The 17,691-nt window shown below is 44.6% G+C and overlaps 1 long non-coding RNA gene across 1 annotated transcript; it reads right to left on the bottom strand.

Annotated features, from left to right (window-relative positions):
* Nucleotides 1-7,664: 7,664 nt before the first annotated feature.
* LOC142930481 (uncharacterized) lies at nt 7,665-10,265 on the bottom strand. Its single transcript, XR_012946406.1, has 2 exons — nt 10,092-10,265; nt 7,665-8,485 (listed from the first exon to the last, which is right to left on the bottom strand). It is a non-coding gene; the product is annotated as an uncharacterized LOC142930481 (long non-coding RNA).
* Nucleotides 10,266-17,691: the final 7,426 nt, after the last annotated feature.

Consider the following 17,691-nt stretch of genomic DNA (forward strand, 5'->3'; position numbering starts at 1 on the left):
CCTAGGTCGACTCAGCCTCAAATGAGTACCTGGTTCCCTGTGTAAACACCAGCATTTGGCAGACAAAGACGGCCGGACAAGGTGCTGGCAACCCACCCATCAGAATAATCGGCTATGATCTATCCACTGCTGGATGGTGGACTCCTCCAAATCCGTCGTCACCTGTCACGAACTGGTGCCGCAACAATCCATGTCATCTCCAGCGCGTGAGCGGATGTCGTCGCTCCATCTCCGCGCTGGATTTCCTCCCCGCGGGCGCGTTCACACCCTTTTGGTGTCTCTCCATCGTTAGTCTCGACCACTGGTCGTCGTCTCTTCTCGTGACGAGTCCTGTGTGGCTGGCTTCACTGGCGAGAGGAGCGGTGGTGCAGTGGTTAACGTGCTGTGTTATGAACGGAGTTTGATTTATGGCCACGGTTAACAGTGGAAAGTAATACTAGAACCGATCCTGCCCACTTCTCCTTCCCCCCCACCCCGCTCACCTTCACCAACACTGAACACCGTGGGGGAAGTAAAATCAACCATCGCCAACATGGCGTGGGGGAGGTCTTCATCCAGCAGGGGACTGACAAAGGCGCTGTAAACTATACATTATTTTTATTTAATTATTGCAGTACTCAAAGACTGTCTACATAGTAACTGAGCCAATGCATTTTCAACCCAGCTTGTCTTAAATTTCTATCCTTGTGATGAGGCCAATGGGTCTGTCGTTCTTCAAGTCAAGTTTATATATATCAACGTTGAAGCGAGCAGTGGGTGGGGAACATTTTCCTTACTGAGGACCGAATAGGAGTTTTTGCGGGCCAATACAAAACCCCTACATGAACTTAACAGACTGTTGGGGCAAGTGCTGTTCCCTAGCACCTATGAAGACAAATACGGCATATGAGGGGGTGGGTGGCCAAAACTTCACCCGGCCGCCTCTGTGTCTCCCCAGTGCTGATATTTACACACCGCACCGGGTAACTCATTCGAAGGCTGAGTCGACCTAGGAGATGCCCAGGACCGCTTCAAATATCCGCACTGTTATTGGTCGCGAGTAATCATATAAATTAATACAGCAGTCACTTTTAATTAAATAAACATTTAACAAATTACTTTCTGATCTGGATTCAAAACTGAATTTTGAAGATCACATTGATTATATTGGAAAAAAGACAAAAATAAAAATTGGTTTTCTGTATCGACACAAGCACTGCTTCCCCCCAATGTTCCGTTTGGAATTGATAAAAGCTACCATTCTGCCTCTACTTGACTACTGTGACATCGTGTATAAATCAGCCCCAAGCACTGTACTGAAGAAGCTTGATTCCATCTATCACTCGGCCTTAAGATTTACATTGAACTGCCCATATAGGACTCACCACTGTGATCTCTACATTGGGTCAAACTTAACATATCTTAATGTTCGACGGCTTGTGCACCAGATCTTATTTATTCACGATGAACTTACAAAAAAATCCGCAGACTACCTGCTGGATCTCCTCTCTGTTTCAAAGAACAAATTTGACCTCAGGTCTTCGCTCATTTGCCAGCTTCACCTTCCCTATTGCCGTACAAAAACTCGAGGAAGGGCCTTTGCTATTGATGCCCCCAGAGTCTGGAATGCTATTGCCAATAAACTGCAACTTGAATCTCTACCAATGAGATCTTCTCTCAAAACTGCTCTAGAGGAGTTGTACACCCCTAGCTGCCACTATTCATTGGCGTAAAATAAAATAAAATGTTTCGCTCCGGATGACGCTGCCAAGTATTATGTATTTTGATTTAGCGTGCTGATCTTAAAGGTGCATTGAAAAATTTGATACTCCGACCGATGCGTCTGTTGTTGTGGAGTAACTAATGCAGCCAGCTATGTTTCTAGGGTTTGGTGTTACATGTTATTTATGTAGTTTATTGTAAAAATTCGGTTACAGCCCTTGTGATCACTGTTACGTTGCAATTATAGCTTTATTTTTTGGTGATTAGGAAAACGTTTTTTGGCTTGGACATGTTTGTTTTGTTGCAGTACGGAGTTAGACTGATGGCCTTAATCTAAGTTTTTGTGGTTATTGTTGTTTGACTTGCATCCCACTGGGATTTTTTGCACACAGCGTTGGTGTACGGTGCTTTTTTTTTCAAGGATTTTCTGTTTGCACAGTCACATAGTCACTTTAAGATGTTTTTCTTGTTCGTGTTTTTGTTTTTTTGTTTGTTGTGGTTGCACCCGCTTCAAGAGCCGGATGGCTCACAGGGCTATACCAAAATAAACTGAAATATAGAATTATTGTAAAATGGTTAAACCATTACAGTATTATGATTTAAGCCTTAAGACAAATAATTAATGATTTGCCTCAAAACTTTAATTACAGCATATTTCCCTATCGATTTTATTGTAATCATATACAAACATGCAAAAGAGTTTTTTTTTTTTTTATCGTGTAAGCTACGGAACTATGTTATTGTGAGTGTTTAAATATACATATCACATATTTAACATGCTTTTATAGACTTTAACAGCTATAAATGCTATATTTATTTCAAAAATATTTTTTATACAGAATTCTTACCAATCATATCGACTTTTGATTCTAGTCATAATTCCGCGTTTTGAGAATTACCTCAACTATATAACTGTTACTATGAATGTTGACATTAGCAACTTTAATCTGTAATGTTATTAAAGATTTACCTCAGAACGCTTGCAGACGCGTTAAACCCTTAATCAAATAACTCTTATGCGTACAAGTGGTGACCGTATCCCACTGCTACTTAACTCCAAGTATAATACATTAAACCAACCCAGTGACCCTTTATTTCACGTACCTGCACACAAAAAGCGACACTTTGATTTCAGCCCTTTCCACTGGAGCGGAGACGGAGAGATGGAACGAGTTTGATGTGCAAGAGACGGACGCACGCTGGGAGCGAGGGACCGTGAGCGACGACCGGTGGAAGATGCCTTCATCCAGCAGTGGAGAGACAATGGCAGAAGCCGACTGTGACTCGCGACACTCTTCTCCCTGTTGAGCGACGCGGCGTCTCTCGTTCCTCGTCTCTACTCTCAGCAGACACCGACACAGAGGCCGCGAGGCCTTCCCGCGTGCCTACACGCCGCCCACGGGCACGTGGTTATTTTACCTCAGCTGAACAAATATTTGAGGCAAACATTAATTTGTGACGAAGAAACGACAACAATCCGACGAGTGGCAACTCTCCCTGCGCTTGTACTCACGCAAACGTTAACCATAACTGTGAACAAAAGTTGAGTAACTTTCATCGCGGCACAAATCATTATCACGATTGCTCCTATCTCCGAAAATGTCCGTGTCTCCGAGCTCTCGACAAGATGGCGATTCCCGCCAATCTATGCCGCGGCCACTTTCCCTTACGAAGATGCCTGCTCCTGTTTCCCTTGGTGATGCTGCCCCTTGCACTGCCCTATCCAAGATGGCAGGTCCTTTTAATTCTCAGGGGACTTGTTTTCCATTACGAAGATGGCCGTTAGTGCCTCTTCACTGGGGCGTCTCGGGTTCAGCTGGCGCTTTGCATTACCCTTACCAAGATGGCCGTCGCCGCCAAATCTCGTAAAAAGGTCGCCGGTACCGTTTTGTACGATGAAACACAATCCTCGTGAATAAAGAAATTGAGAGGCTACATGACATAGGGAGGTGGAACCACAACGGGGAACTGCAGAGATTAGACTCCCGACCCATGCTGCTGAATGTGAACGTTAAGAGCACCACTGAGTGGACGGAGCCCCGCCCCTACAGCTCGTGGCTGTGACGTGCGGCGTGATCGACGGGCAGCCACGAGGCTGTCGGTTGGGGCAATTAAACACAGGAATGAGATAATTGACAAATAGGGGAGAAATAGCAGTTGGAGTTCTGTTAAGCCTGGAGAGGAGAGGGAGTGGCTGCGTAGTCAAACTTAGACGTTACACCAGTGCTGCGGGGATTATTACATTAAGTGAAGCGATTTGAAGACAGTTTTAAATTTATTTTGCTTAGAGACAAGGACGGTGTCATTTGCAAGAGTAACTTAAGTCACCAAATTTACAAATACAAGAACATAAAGTACAACAATCATCTCGATTGAATATATCGTGAGACAAAGCATGCAAAAGGGCACAATCATAGATCAATATAAACTAAAATACATTTCCTGCAACGAATGTTATCTTGAGATAAATTACTTTTAAAAACAATTCATTATTAACATTCGTTCAATTACAGACATAAAATGAATAGAGGGTGCTTGTTGCACAGGCAACGAGAATCACATTCCCACGGGGCACCATGTGACCTCAGTGCGCTGTGACATCACTGTGACGTCACCATTATATCACGAATACATAGACCGTGTGACTCCAGTGCAATGACATCACTGTGACGTCACCATTATATCACGATTACATACACAACCATGTGACTCCAGTGCAATGACATCACTGTGATGTCACATCCGCCCACAAATTCAGTTGCTCATCTGGAACCGTGAGGGTCAGACGTGTTCTGGGTTTTCTGTTGCAAATTTTTCAAAAAATCAAATCCAGCCATCATCATCTTGAGGACACGTTTTTGGATGCATTTTTATACTTTGCAACCACATCGCCACAATGTCGAAGGCCAAGAAAAAGGGCTTCATTAAACATCTCAAGAACATCTTCTGTTGCTTCTGCAGTGTTTCAGATGATGAGGTTTATGAGCCAAGCAGCTGTGTTCAGAGCTCTGCAGCAAGCCATGAGACGAGCCCAGTGGCTAGTCATGAGAAGACCGAGGTGGCAAGTCTTGAGGCGAGGCCAGTGGCTAACAATGAGATGGGCCTGGAGACAAGCCGCGAGGTGGACACAGTGGATAACCGTGAGATGAGCCTGGTAGCTAGCCATGAGATAGGCCCAGAGGCAAGCTGCAAGTTGGACCCAGTGGATAACTATGAGATGAGCCCGGTGGCTAGCCATGAGAAGACTGAGGTGGCAAGTCATGAGGCAAGCCTGGTAGATAAACATGAGATGGGCCTAGAAGCAAGCCACAAGGTGGACCCAGAAGATAATTGTGAGATTAGCTTCGTGGCTAGCAATGAGATGAGCCTGGTGGCTAGCCTTGAGACGAGCCCGGTGCCTAGCCAAGAGGCAAGTCAGATGGGTAGCTATGGGCCCAACCCAATAGCGGACAGCGGTTCAAACCGGGTGGCAGACCATGGGCCAAGCCCGGTGGTAGATCGGGAGCCGAGCCAAGATGAAGGGGACAAAGCGAGTCCAATTGCAAGCCACCAAGATATTCGTGCTGCTAGCAACAAGGCTGCTGAATGGAAGGGATGCCAGGTTACAAGCCACCAGGGCAGTCCAGGTTGCGGGAGTGCTCAGTCTGCTGGTCAAGGGCGAGGCGAGGCAGCAAATTGCGGGTTAGGCCAGGCAGCCGCTCAAGTGAGGAGACCAAGACGCCGGGGTGGCCAAGCTGCCCGAAGGAGGGGCAGCCAGCATACCGCTCATGGGAGGATGCCGGATGACAGACAGAAGGACGCCATTCCATCGACAGCGTCTGCCATCATCAGGCCCACCTCCCAGAAGCTAGCTGCCCATCCTGTGCCAGAAAAGATTGCCGTGGAAGGTAAGCTTGTACCAAAGTGACTCTGTAACCACTAGCTTGACTTTGGAATTCGCCCTCATGGTATCTTCTCCCAAGTTCTTATAACCTTGCTTAATCCCAAAAAGGTGTTAACGCTTATCTACTATAACTTCCCTGCTGGGTAATTGACGTGTTTGGCATTTGGGACTGCGTTCAGAAACAGTGGATAAAAACACGTCAATGTAGTGCAACTGCAATCTCATAAGCAACTCTGCAGTAGGGATTAGTTCCAGATAAAACGTTTGTCAGATATTTGCACAATGTACTGTGTTATATACTTACGTATAATCGGGATGGCAAAAGTGACACGAAGCCATGAGACACAATTTATGGAGGAAAATCAACGTGATATCCAGGATCCATCGATGCCCGTCGATAACCGTTCATTTCGTGGCAAAATTTGCATAGTCAAAATATTGGACAAGGACCAGGTTTATGCCCTATCCGTTGAATATTGTTACCCTGACCACGTTAACAGAAATTACGTCAAGAAACAGCTCACTGCAAGGTCACCTAGAGTTGAAAAATACATGGTTGTGAAAGGGTTAATAAAGAGCACCGCTAAAACAATATCACAAGTTCTGGCTTCACCACGCAACTTTCGAGCCAGTCTCCAGAGTGCCTCGAGTGTAAAGAGAAAATTTCCTGTATGTTTTGTGCGCAGATAACAACGATAATGGAGCTCCACGACTCGCGCCAGAATCGGGGGAAAACCTGAGCCTCACGTGGCAGTGGAACGCATGCGAGGGTGCTGGCCTTGACAACATGGGGAACACCTGTTTCCTCAATGCCACCCTGCAGTGCCTCACTTACACCGCACCACTGGCAAACTACCTGATCTCCAGGCACCACTCAGGAAGATGTGAGTTCCCAGAACACTTTGAAATACCAAGCTGAAAATAATTGTGTTCTGTGAAGATGTCCTTGCTGTGTGCTGCACCTACAGCTGAGCTGTTTGATCGGTGTTGTACTGATAGCATGTGCCACCTCTGCCTCATTTCACAGGTACATATAATGGATTTTGCATGATGTGCATAATGGAAAGGCACACCATTGCAACATTCAGCTCCAAGGGCAAGGTCATCAAGCCCTTGGAAATCGTCCAAAACCTCAAACGTGAGTTCTGTTCAGTACAACACAATTGTGCACATTGAATTTAGAACATATTCATTGGGTGGCAGAGTGGCGCATTGGTAAAACGTTTCCCTTGTAACCTTGTGTTCAAACCGCTTATGACCTCCATCCATTTACCCACAGGGATCGCCAAACACCTGCAGTTTGGCAAACAGGAGGACGTGCATGAGTTCTTCTGCTACATCGTAGAAGCTCTGCATCTCTCCTGCCCAATCAACCACCACAAGTAAGTAGTACACGTCCTAGGCCACTGGTTCCCAACCTGTTACCAAAAATTCACAACACAGTTTATAGAATATTATTTAAATAAGCGCTTGGCTGCAAAGTAACGTAGGGTCGAAACAAAAAGGAGTATAACTCTCCCATGAGCGCACTTGGTAAAGATGATGCATCTGGAAGCCACCGAATGTGTGATGTCATTCATTTCCACGTGCAGGCCAGAAGAACATGTGGAGAAGACCTCGGTGATTCACCAGATCTTCACAGGGCAGCTAAAATCGACAGGTGTGTGCCAGCTCCATGTGCAAAATCATCGCTGCAAGTAGCAATCACACCGAGTATGACGACGCATGCTGCACAGTGCAGATGAACCCTGCACTCATACGCATGTACCCAGCAGGACATAAGCAAAACACACAAATACAGAGATCTCCCTGAAGCCTTAACAGAATGCTGGAGCAATTGCTATTAGCAAGTACCTATGTAGGCCAACAGGGCACATGACAAGGTGGTGTGGCTAGCACCATGCCCGGCCACCTTCGGGTGGCTAGCACCAGTGCTGATGTTACACAATGCACCAGATACTAATTTGAGGCTGAATCGACCGTGAGCGAGGATCGAACTCAGTTCACCAGTGCGCTAACCGCTATATTTCCACTCCCCGCACAATAGAAAAATGCACAAGCACACAGACACAACAACCCATTTGATCAGATACAAACACATTTTATTCGATTCTGCTAATCAGAATGCTAACTTCCTCTAATTGCACGTGTGGATGTGTGCGCGTGCGTTTACTTGTGTTCCACAGTGGAGTGCACGCAGTGTTCCTGCACCTCGGACAGATTCGAAAACTGCCTGGACATCAGTCTTCACATCAACGTGAGAATCGAGGAATTCTTGATTTAATTAAATGGTATCTTTGCTCGTGACGAGTTTCGAATTTAAACGTTGGGATGAATATTTTCTCATTTTCAAGCAACACTTTTGATCTTTTTCGGATCGTGTACATTACACTAGTCGCGTCACTCAAACACATTAAGTTTGCCCATCGTCTGGAATGCTGCACATTGGATGAATCTGAAAATTGGGAGCATGTCCTTAATTACTGTCAACTAATGATAATGCCCTCTTATGTCACACAACAGCCAGTACAACATAAGGACTCACTGTTTTAACGGCTGCAAAATGTTTCCAGTGTTCTTTTCAAGCACTCATTTGCCTTCACATCGTTCTATTTGACAGAATTCGCCAGATCTGCTGACTGCTTTTGCAGATTTCACCAAGACAGAGACACTGGACGAATACACTTGCCAAAGGTGAGTATGGCACGACGTCAATGTCACGCGAGTCTGTCTACTTTGTCACGCCAACATATTTGTACAGTTATTCACTGGGCATCTCGGTCATTAAACTGACGCTGCTGCTTTTTGGTGCGCAGGTGCTGTTGCAAGGTGAAGGCCACGAAGAGGATGAGCCTTCACCATCTCCCGAACGTCTTGGCCCTCTCCATCAAGAGATATGACCTGTTTGGAAACAAGATCAATCGGGTAATGTTTGGTTAATATACACGTTTTTTTTACATTTCTCCTAAAATGTGGCTGCATTTTCTCCAATTTCTCATTGCATGTTTTTGTGCTGCTTCCTTTTTGAGTAATTTCTGTGATTTATTTCGCGTTATTTCTTTTGCCACGGTTTTAACCGAGATCACTCGTACAAATGTGACTTTTCATGTTCTCTCGAGCGCCCACCTGGTTAATCTACCTAAACTGGGCACTATGGCGGTGAAATCTTAACTCCCTCCCCAAGCATACAGGTCGTGGGTTTGATCCCGATCCTAATGCCTGTATATTTGGAGTTTGCATGTTCTCCCTGTATTCACGTCGGTTTTTCTCCGGGTCCTCCAGTTGCTTCTAGAATATTTGGCTGCTAAAACTATTCACAGTGAAAAGCCACTTTGTTGAGCTATCATTTGTGGCTAGATCGCTTCTGAGAAAGAGCTATATAGTTCAGTCAGCATTACCTGGTAAAGTAAAAAAATAGAACAAAAATTATAATCAATAACTCGACCCTGCATCATTCTTCCCCTCTTCCCTGCCTAACACCATCTCTGTTTCTGCATCACTGCCTCCTTCCCCACCACTGCAGCATTGCCCGTACCCAGAGCACCTGGACGTGCGGCCATTCATGTCGCAGCAGGAGGACGCAGACCCTGTTGTGTACAGGTTATACTCAGTCCTTGTGCACTCCGGGAAATGCAGCACAGAGGGACATTACTACTGTTACAACAAGGTGATGTACTGCATTCATTATCACACAATCACACGCCAATCATTCGTACGCGTAGATCCTTTAAATAATTCGATTCAGTGAATCAAATCAAAACGATTCCTGCTCCTATGAGCCATGAGGTGGTGCTCATCTCCCATTTATAGGCCTCAGCCAGTGGTGAAAATTGTCCTTTGCTGTGACTGAGGGAGAGCGTATGCATAGAACAACCACTGGTGACTTCACCAAAAATGTGTAGTTACTTTATTGACCCTGGATAGATGATGGACCAAGTGAAGTCCCAACCAGGATTTGAACTTTCAAATGTAATTAATTATTTTTATGGATTATCGGTTCGATTACTCAACTTATAGGACAACACAATAATAGGTGGAATAAGAGGGTCACCTCTGTTCCTCATGTGTCATTTTACGAATATATGGGGAGTTTAGGTGCAATTGGATAATCGTCGTAATTAATCTTCGATGTTGTTTGCATACAGATCTGCGATGGGAGATGGTTCCGGATGGACGACGACTTGGTGACGCCGGTCGACACCAGGGTGGTCATGGAGAAACAGGCATACATCCTCTTCTACGTCAGGTGAGTAACCCACGAGTTGTATTTGTGGGTATGCACACAAGTGTGGTCAATGTGGAAGAGTAGACCAAATATCATCCAGAGTTTGTCTACTCGAGGATCCTCTGCCAGCAGTGGCATGAGCAAGAAATTTGAGCCACGCCGTTATCATTATAACTTTAACCTAAGTTGGGCAGGTTGCCTTCCACCTTTGCTGTTAAGGCTCGATCTCTGTTGAGCTCACGGGAAGTTCACCAGGTTGCCCTTTGGGCCAATGAAACTCACGTAGCGGTCGTTCCATGTGCTGTGTGCAGGTCTCCAGAGATGAAGGCCATACCCGTGTGCAGTCAAATCAACGGCGGACATGGGAAATGGCATCAAAAGAGGCGGCAGCGACGACCCCCGACCCCGGCGATCAACCGTCATCACTGATGGATGATATCACAAGGGACGTGGTCAAGTTGCTGCCCCTGCCACCACCGCTGCCACCACTGCAAGGGCGATGCACACCGGGTCCTGATGAATACCGCTGATACAACACAGCCCAGCAGCGCCAGCATCACATCCACAAAGAAGATTATTACCATTGTAAATGTGTACATTTTATAATTTTGTGAATACAATACGTACTTTAAAATAAAAAAGTTTGAATCAATTTCTTATTCTTGGGAATGATTCTGTATGTAGTTCGTAAGGCCATGTCCAGATCTAATAGCCAAGGGACATCCATACAGCAACGTGAACCTATGAAATGACTTAAATTTCGATTTAAAGCTTTCGTGACTGCAATGATTCATCTTCTTTGGTTCTTTTGGTAAAGTCACGTAAAATGAGAATAAAATAATAAATTGATAAAATAAAATAACAATAATATTCTCACGACGTTTCGGCCACAACAACGATGGCAGCTATACAAAAATAAAAAGAGATCCCACCAACAGCCTGGTCACCAAATCGAACAAAATCATCTCTGATTCAACAGCATTAATTGATGAGATCAAACAGTTCTCGTTGAAACCCTCTGCTGCCAGACCACCAAGATTATATGGCCTTCCAAAGATACACAAAGAAGATACACCCCTTCGTCCCATCGTCTCTACTATCAACTCCCCCACCTACAAACTGGCACGTTTTCTTGCTGATATACTGCGACCTTTCACTGGAAAAACCACCTCTGCGGTACTAAATTCTACTCACCTGGTATCGACAATCAAAGGCATTTCCCTGTCCCCAGACGACCTGCTTGTCAGTTTTGATGTGGTGTCCTTGTTCACCAAAGTCCCGGTACCTGACACCATCGCTATCATTGAAGACCTGGTTCATCAAGGACTGCATACTGATGTACCCCCCCTGGTGAGACATTGCTTAACCAACACATACTTCACCTGGAATGGAACTTTCTACAAACAAACTGAGGGCACCCCAATGGGCTCCCCCCTATCTCCGGTTGTAGCCAACGTATTCATGGAAAAATTTGAAACTGACGCCATCCAGACTGCCACTCTACGCCCGACCTTATGGAAGAGGTACGTTGATGACACCTTTGTCATCTGGCCACATGGCCAGCCTGCTCTAGACCAATTCCGCGACCACATCAATTCCATACACCCAGCCATCAGATTTACCATGGAGGTCGAAAAAGATGGCAAACTACCCTTTTTGGATGTCTTAATTAAAAGGAGACATGATGGTTCAATGAGCTACTCTGTCTACAGGAAAGCTACCCATACAGATGCTTACTTGAAACCGGATTCCCACCACCATCCATCCCAGAAGAACTCCCTCATCAAGACTCTATACCATAGAGCCCAATGCATTTCCGACCAGGAACACATTACCAGTGAACTCAAGCACGTACCCCAGGCTCTCAGGGCTAATGGTTACTCCGACTACACAATCCGCAAAGCCATCACTCCAGTCATGAAGAAGGATCCTCTTGTGGAGCCACTCAAAACCATCACCTTACCCTACATTGCAGGGGTCACTAAAAAGATCTCCAAAATCCTGAATAAACACAAGATCCAGGTCCGATTCAACACAGTACATAAAATCCGTGATTTAGTTCCATCTGTAAAAGATGCTGTTCCAGACATACAGTACCCGGGCGTTTACAAACTAAAGTGCCTCTGTGGTAGTAGCTACATTGGAGAAACCAAACGACATATCTCGGACCGCATCCGCGAACATAAAGCAGACTTGAAACACGGTAGGACGAACTCCTCTGCCGTGGCAGATCACTGTTATAATTCAGTGGGCTCACATGACATTGACTTCTCCAAGACGGAGGTTCTTTGCAAACCAACCGGCTACCATGAGAGATTCGTTCATGAGGCCATTCACATATACAAACACAGAGGCAATTTCAACCGAGAAGATGGATTCTGGCTTAGTAACCATTGGAAAGATGTTTTAAATCATTTCTGTTCTTAATTAATTGTATTTTACGATGACCTTCAGACCGCAGCTCTTTCGCCAGCATTGACTCTTAATACCTCTCACACCACGGTTAATGGTATGGTTTACAACATGGAGTATGATAGCGCCTCGCAGCTGTCTCTCTCCCCCTCCTCTGTTCCGACCATGGATGAACTCGTCCGTCTGAACGGGGCCCGTAGCTATCCGTGGTGCTAAAGTTGAGGGTAAGAATCCACCCATTTTTTCGCCATATAGCATTGTGATATATAACGACTTATTGTTGGTAGCTTAGCTGATTGGAGAATATAGAGTTTATTGATAACATTAAGGTAATTTATATTTTAGTTTTTTTTTATTGGTTGACTATATAGTACTGTGAATAGCTCAGATGTGTAGGCCTTGACTTCAACATAGTCATTTCTGTGACCAGTCACTAGCTAATCACTCAGTTATTTCAATGCTAAATTCGCCTAGTTATTTCAATGCTAAATTCTCCTGTTTGATTTGTACTAAGTGCCTCGGTGAATGTGTATGCTCTGACTTTAACGTAGCTATTTCTGTGACCAGTTACAAGCTAATCACTCAGCTATTTCAATGCTAAATTCTATGCTAATTCCTTTGTCAAGGGGTGCCTCTGCGGATGTGTATGCTTTAACTTAGCTATTTCAATGCTAAATTCTATGCTAATTCCTTTATCAAGGGGTGCCTCTGCGGATGTGTATGCTTTAACTTTTAACATAGCTATTTCTGTGACCAGTCACAAGCTAATCACTCAGCCATTTCAATGCTAAATTATATGCTAATTCCTTTGTCAAGGCGCTTTGTTTCCTCTCACACAGCTTAAAGGTCGTGATCTGAACGTGGCTCTTTCACTCCAGCGCTGTCCTACCAGACAGTCTCGTCCCTTCACCTGATGAAGGCCGCTTGTGTTGTGGCCGAAACGTCGTGAGAATATTATTGTGTTATTTTATTTTATCAATTTATTATTTTATTCTCATTCTACGTGACTTTATGAAATGACTACTGCATTATTTCTGTGTTTAATAAAGTAGTGAATTTTGATGGCTGTTTTGCCATGCAGTTCAGATACCCACTTAATCCACGAGATGGCATCACTTCAGTGGTTGCAAATTCCAAATGTAGGGGCAAAAACAGTGAATTATTTGATAAACATTTGAAATGAGAGGTGTTGTATGCATGTTGAATTTATTTCGCACCATATGTAGCCGATTGTATCAAGTAACACACTCATTAGGCGTATTTATCCGAAAGTGTGATTAAACATGCTACCTTACATTGTACCAATTACTGCTCTGGCCCATGGACTAAATAGCTCGATTACAACCGCTACATTTGAATGCATTAATTCCGCACGTAAATATACAATGACCAACGGTGTGTGGCTGCAATACCACAAGAGCTCCATGATAGAGTCAATGAAGCCTACAATCTCAATTTAATTGCCAGCTATGGGGAGCATCACTGGCTCGTGATACCTGAACCGATCCTACCACCCTGCACTCACCAGTGTGATGAAGTATGGCTCAACTCCTAGGAAATGTGTTTTTCGCCACACACTACACTATACATCACACCACATACGCTACACTTGACACCACACTACACTTTCCATCACATTTAATTTATTATACACGCTTTATGCAACACCACCTAAACAACACACAGTACACAATATACACTGTACAACACACTATTCATATTCTAGATTTGAAGCTTTCGTGACTGCAAGGATCCATACTCTTTGGTTCTATTCGGTAAAGTCACGTAGGTAAAAAATAAAATAACAAAAATCACAACGTTTCAGCCACAACACAAGTGGCCTTCATCAGGTGAAGGGACCGTGCTGTCATGAGGACAGCGTTGGAGTGAAAACAGCCAAGCCCAGGTCGCATCCTTTATGCTGTGTGGGAGGAAGCAAAACGCTTTGACAAAGCAATTAGCATAAAAATGAGCATGATGTACGTAGGAGGTGCATGGGCCATGATGGACCAGGAACGGGTGGGGACCATGACGGACCAGCAGCGGGGGGGGGGGAGGAGTAGAGTGAGTGGAGTGAGTGAGTGGAGTGAGTGGAGTGAGTGAGTGGAGTGAGTGAGTGGACTGAGTGAGTGGAGTGAGTGAGTGGAGTGAGTGGAGTGAGTGAGTGGTGTGAGTGAGTGAGTGGAGTGAGTGGAGAGAAATAAGCAGCTGTGAAAGTTTGGGATACCAATACTTGAAAAAAATTACTGTACCATTGAAAATTAGTTTAATGTTTGGTTTCATTTAGAACATCTTTCCAATGATTACTTAATTTGAAACCATCCTCTCGGTTGAAATTGTGTCCGTGTTTGTAAATCTGAATTGCCTCGTGGACAAATCTCTGATAAAAACCCGTGGGTTTGCAGAGAACCTTGGTATCGGAGAAAACTATATCGTGATCACCCACAGCGTTGTAACAGTGGTCAGCTACGGCAGAAGAATTCGTTCTGCCGTGTTTCAAATGTAATTTGTGCTCGCGAATTCGGTCAGCTATATCCCCGATATAGCAATCACCACAAGTGCAGCTCAATTTGTAAACCCCGGGGTACTGAAAGTTAGGAACGACATCCTTCACGGATGGGATCAGGTCACGGATTCTGTGTACTGTATTGAACCGGACCAGGATCTTGTGTTTGTTTAGAATTTTGTAGATCTTTTTAGTAATGCCTGTTATATATGGTTCTGTGATGGGTTTGACCGAAGTATCAAGTGGTTGTTTCTGTATGGAGGGAGAAACAGCTTGGCGGATGGTACGGTCAGAGTATCCGTTTCTCTTGAGGGCCAGGTGTACATGTTTTATTTCACTGGTCAGGTGGTATTGGTCCGAAATGCAATGTGCCCTGTGGTATAACGTTTTGATGAGGGAATTATTTTGAGCTGGGTGGTGGTGGGAATCAGGTTTCAAGTAGGAATCTGTGTGGGTGGGTTTCCTGTAGACAGAATGCCCCAGTGAGCCATCAGGTCTCCTCTCAAACAGAACATCCAAGAATGGTAGCTTGCCATCTTTCTCCACTTCCATGGTGAACTTGATGGTGGGATGTCTAGAATTGATGTGGTGTAGGAAAAGGTTCAAAGCTGGGAAGCCATGTGGGCAAATGACGAAAGTGTCATCCACATATCTCTTCCACAGGGAAGGTCTGAGGGTGGAAGTCTGGATGGCGTCTGATTCAAATTTCTACATCAAAACATTAGCTATCACTGGTGATAAGGGAGAACCCATGGGGGTACCCTCATTTTGTTTGTAGAAGGTGCCATTCCAAGTAAAGTAGGTATTGGTGAGGCAGTGTCTAATCAGTGCAGGTGTATCGGGGCCTAGTCCATGTTGTACCAAATTTTCAATTATTTCAATGGTATCAGGTACCGGGTCCTTGGTAACAGGGAGACCACATCGAAGCTGACAAGGATATCGTCAGGGGACAGTACAACATAGATGATATCATCTCTCAGGTCGATGTGGCCCTTAAAGGCATAGGACACATCCAAGCAGACGTTGCGAGAGCTGAAATAGCAACTATTCTTAAGAATGCTAAGAAACCCATTAGCAACATCAGCAAAAATGAACGCTCTGAACTCGCGAATTTAAAAAACAGAAGTGATATATAGGAATAGGTTTTACCCTTTTAACTGGCACAAAAACTGACACCTTTATTCAAGGCATCATGTTTGCAATAACCACAACACAAGCAGTCAAATGTTTGCATTTTGGTTATTGCAAACATGATGCCTTGAATAAAGGTGTCAGTTTTTGTGCCAGTTAAAAGGGTAAAACCTATTCCTATATCTTGTTACTGGCAAAGGAGGTCTCATAATGTAGAAGTGATATAGTCATCCTCTCAGCCGACAAAGGCAACGCTACTGTAATAATGGATAAAGATTCGTACAACAACAAAATCCAGAACCTACTCAACAATGGAAGTCACTCAAAAATTAAAAATGACCCTATTAATAGGCTAACTATAAAAACCAACAAGATCATCACAAGTTCGACCTCCCTAATCAAACCAACTAAATGTCCCTCCTTAAAACCTTCTGCTGCAAGACCCCCTAGATTCTATGGTCTCCCCAAGATTCATAAAGAAGGCACTCCACTACGACCCATCGTATCCACGATCAACTCCCCTACCTATAAGCTAGCACGTTTTCTGTCAGATACCTTGCTACCTTTCACTGGCAAGACCTCCTCAGCAGTACTTAACTCAGCTCATTTAGTCTCTATGGTCAAAGACGTTGTACTGTCCCCTGACAATATCCTTGTCAGCTTCGATGTGGTCTCCCTGTTCACCAAGGTCCCGGTACCTGATACCATTGAAATAATTGAAAATTTGGTACAACATGGACTAGATCCCGATACACCTGTGCTGATTAGACACTGCCTCACCAATACCTACTTTACTTGGAATGGCTCCTTCTACAAACAAAATCAGGGTACCCCCATGGGTTCTCCTTTATCACTAGTGATAGTCAATGTTTTCATGGAGAAATTTGAATCAGACGCCATCCAGACGTCCACCCTCAGAACTTCCCTGTGGAAGAGATATGTGGATGACACTTTAGGCATTTGGCCACATGGCCTCCCAGCTTTCAACCTTTTCCTATACCACATCAATTCTAGACATCCCGCCATCAAATTCACCATGGAAGTGGAGAAAGATGGCAAGCTACCATTCTTAGATGTTCTGTTTGAGAGGAGACCTGATGGCTCACTGGGGCATTCTGTCTACAGGAAACCCACCCACACAGACTCCTTCTTGAAACCTGATACCCACCACCACCCAGCTCAAAATAATTATCTCAACAAAACGTTATACCACAGGGCACATTGCATTTTGGACCAACACCACCTGACCAGTGAATTAAAACATGTACACCTGGCCCTCAAGAGAAACAGATACTCTGACCTTACCATCTGCCAAGCTGTTTCTCCCTCCATACAGAAACAACCACTTGATACTCCGGTCAAAACCATCACAGAACCATATATAACAAGCGTTACTCAAAAGATTTCCAAAATTCTAAACAAACACAAGATCCTGGTCCGGTTCAATACAGTACACAGAATCCGTGACCTGATCCCATCCGTGAATGATGTCGTTCCTGACTTACAGTACCCCGGGGTTTACAAATTGAGCTGCACTTGTGGTGATTGCTATATCGGGGAAACGAAGCGACATGTCTCTGACCGAATTCGCGAGCACAAATCAGATTTGAAACACGGCAGAACGAATTCTTCTGCCGTAGCTGACCACTGTTACAACGCTGTGGGTGATCACGATATAGTTTTCTCCGATACCAAGGTTCTCTGAAAACCCACGGGTTTTTATCAGAGATTTGTCCACGAGGCAATTCAGATTTACAAACACGGACACAACTTCAACCGAGAGGATGGTTTCAAATTAAGCAATCATTGGAAAGATGTTCTATATCAAACCAA

The sequence above is a fragment of the Petromyzon marinus genome, chromosome 39 (assembly GCF_048934315.1).
Source record: "Petromyzon marinus isolate PM22_M1 ecotype Great Lakes invasive population chromosome 39, UKy_Petmar_22M1.pri1.0, whole genome shotgun sequence".
Classification (NCBI taxonomy): Eukaryota; Metazoa; Chordata; class Hyperoartia; order Petromyzontiformes; family Petromyzontidae; genus Petromyzon; species Petromyzon marinus.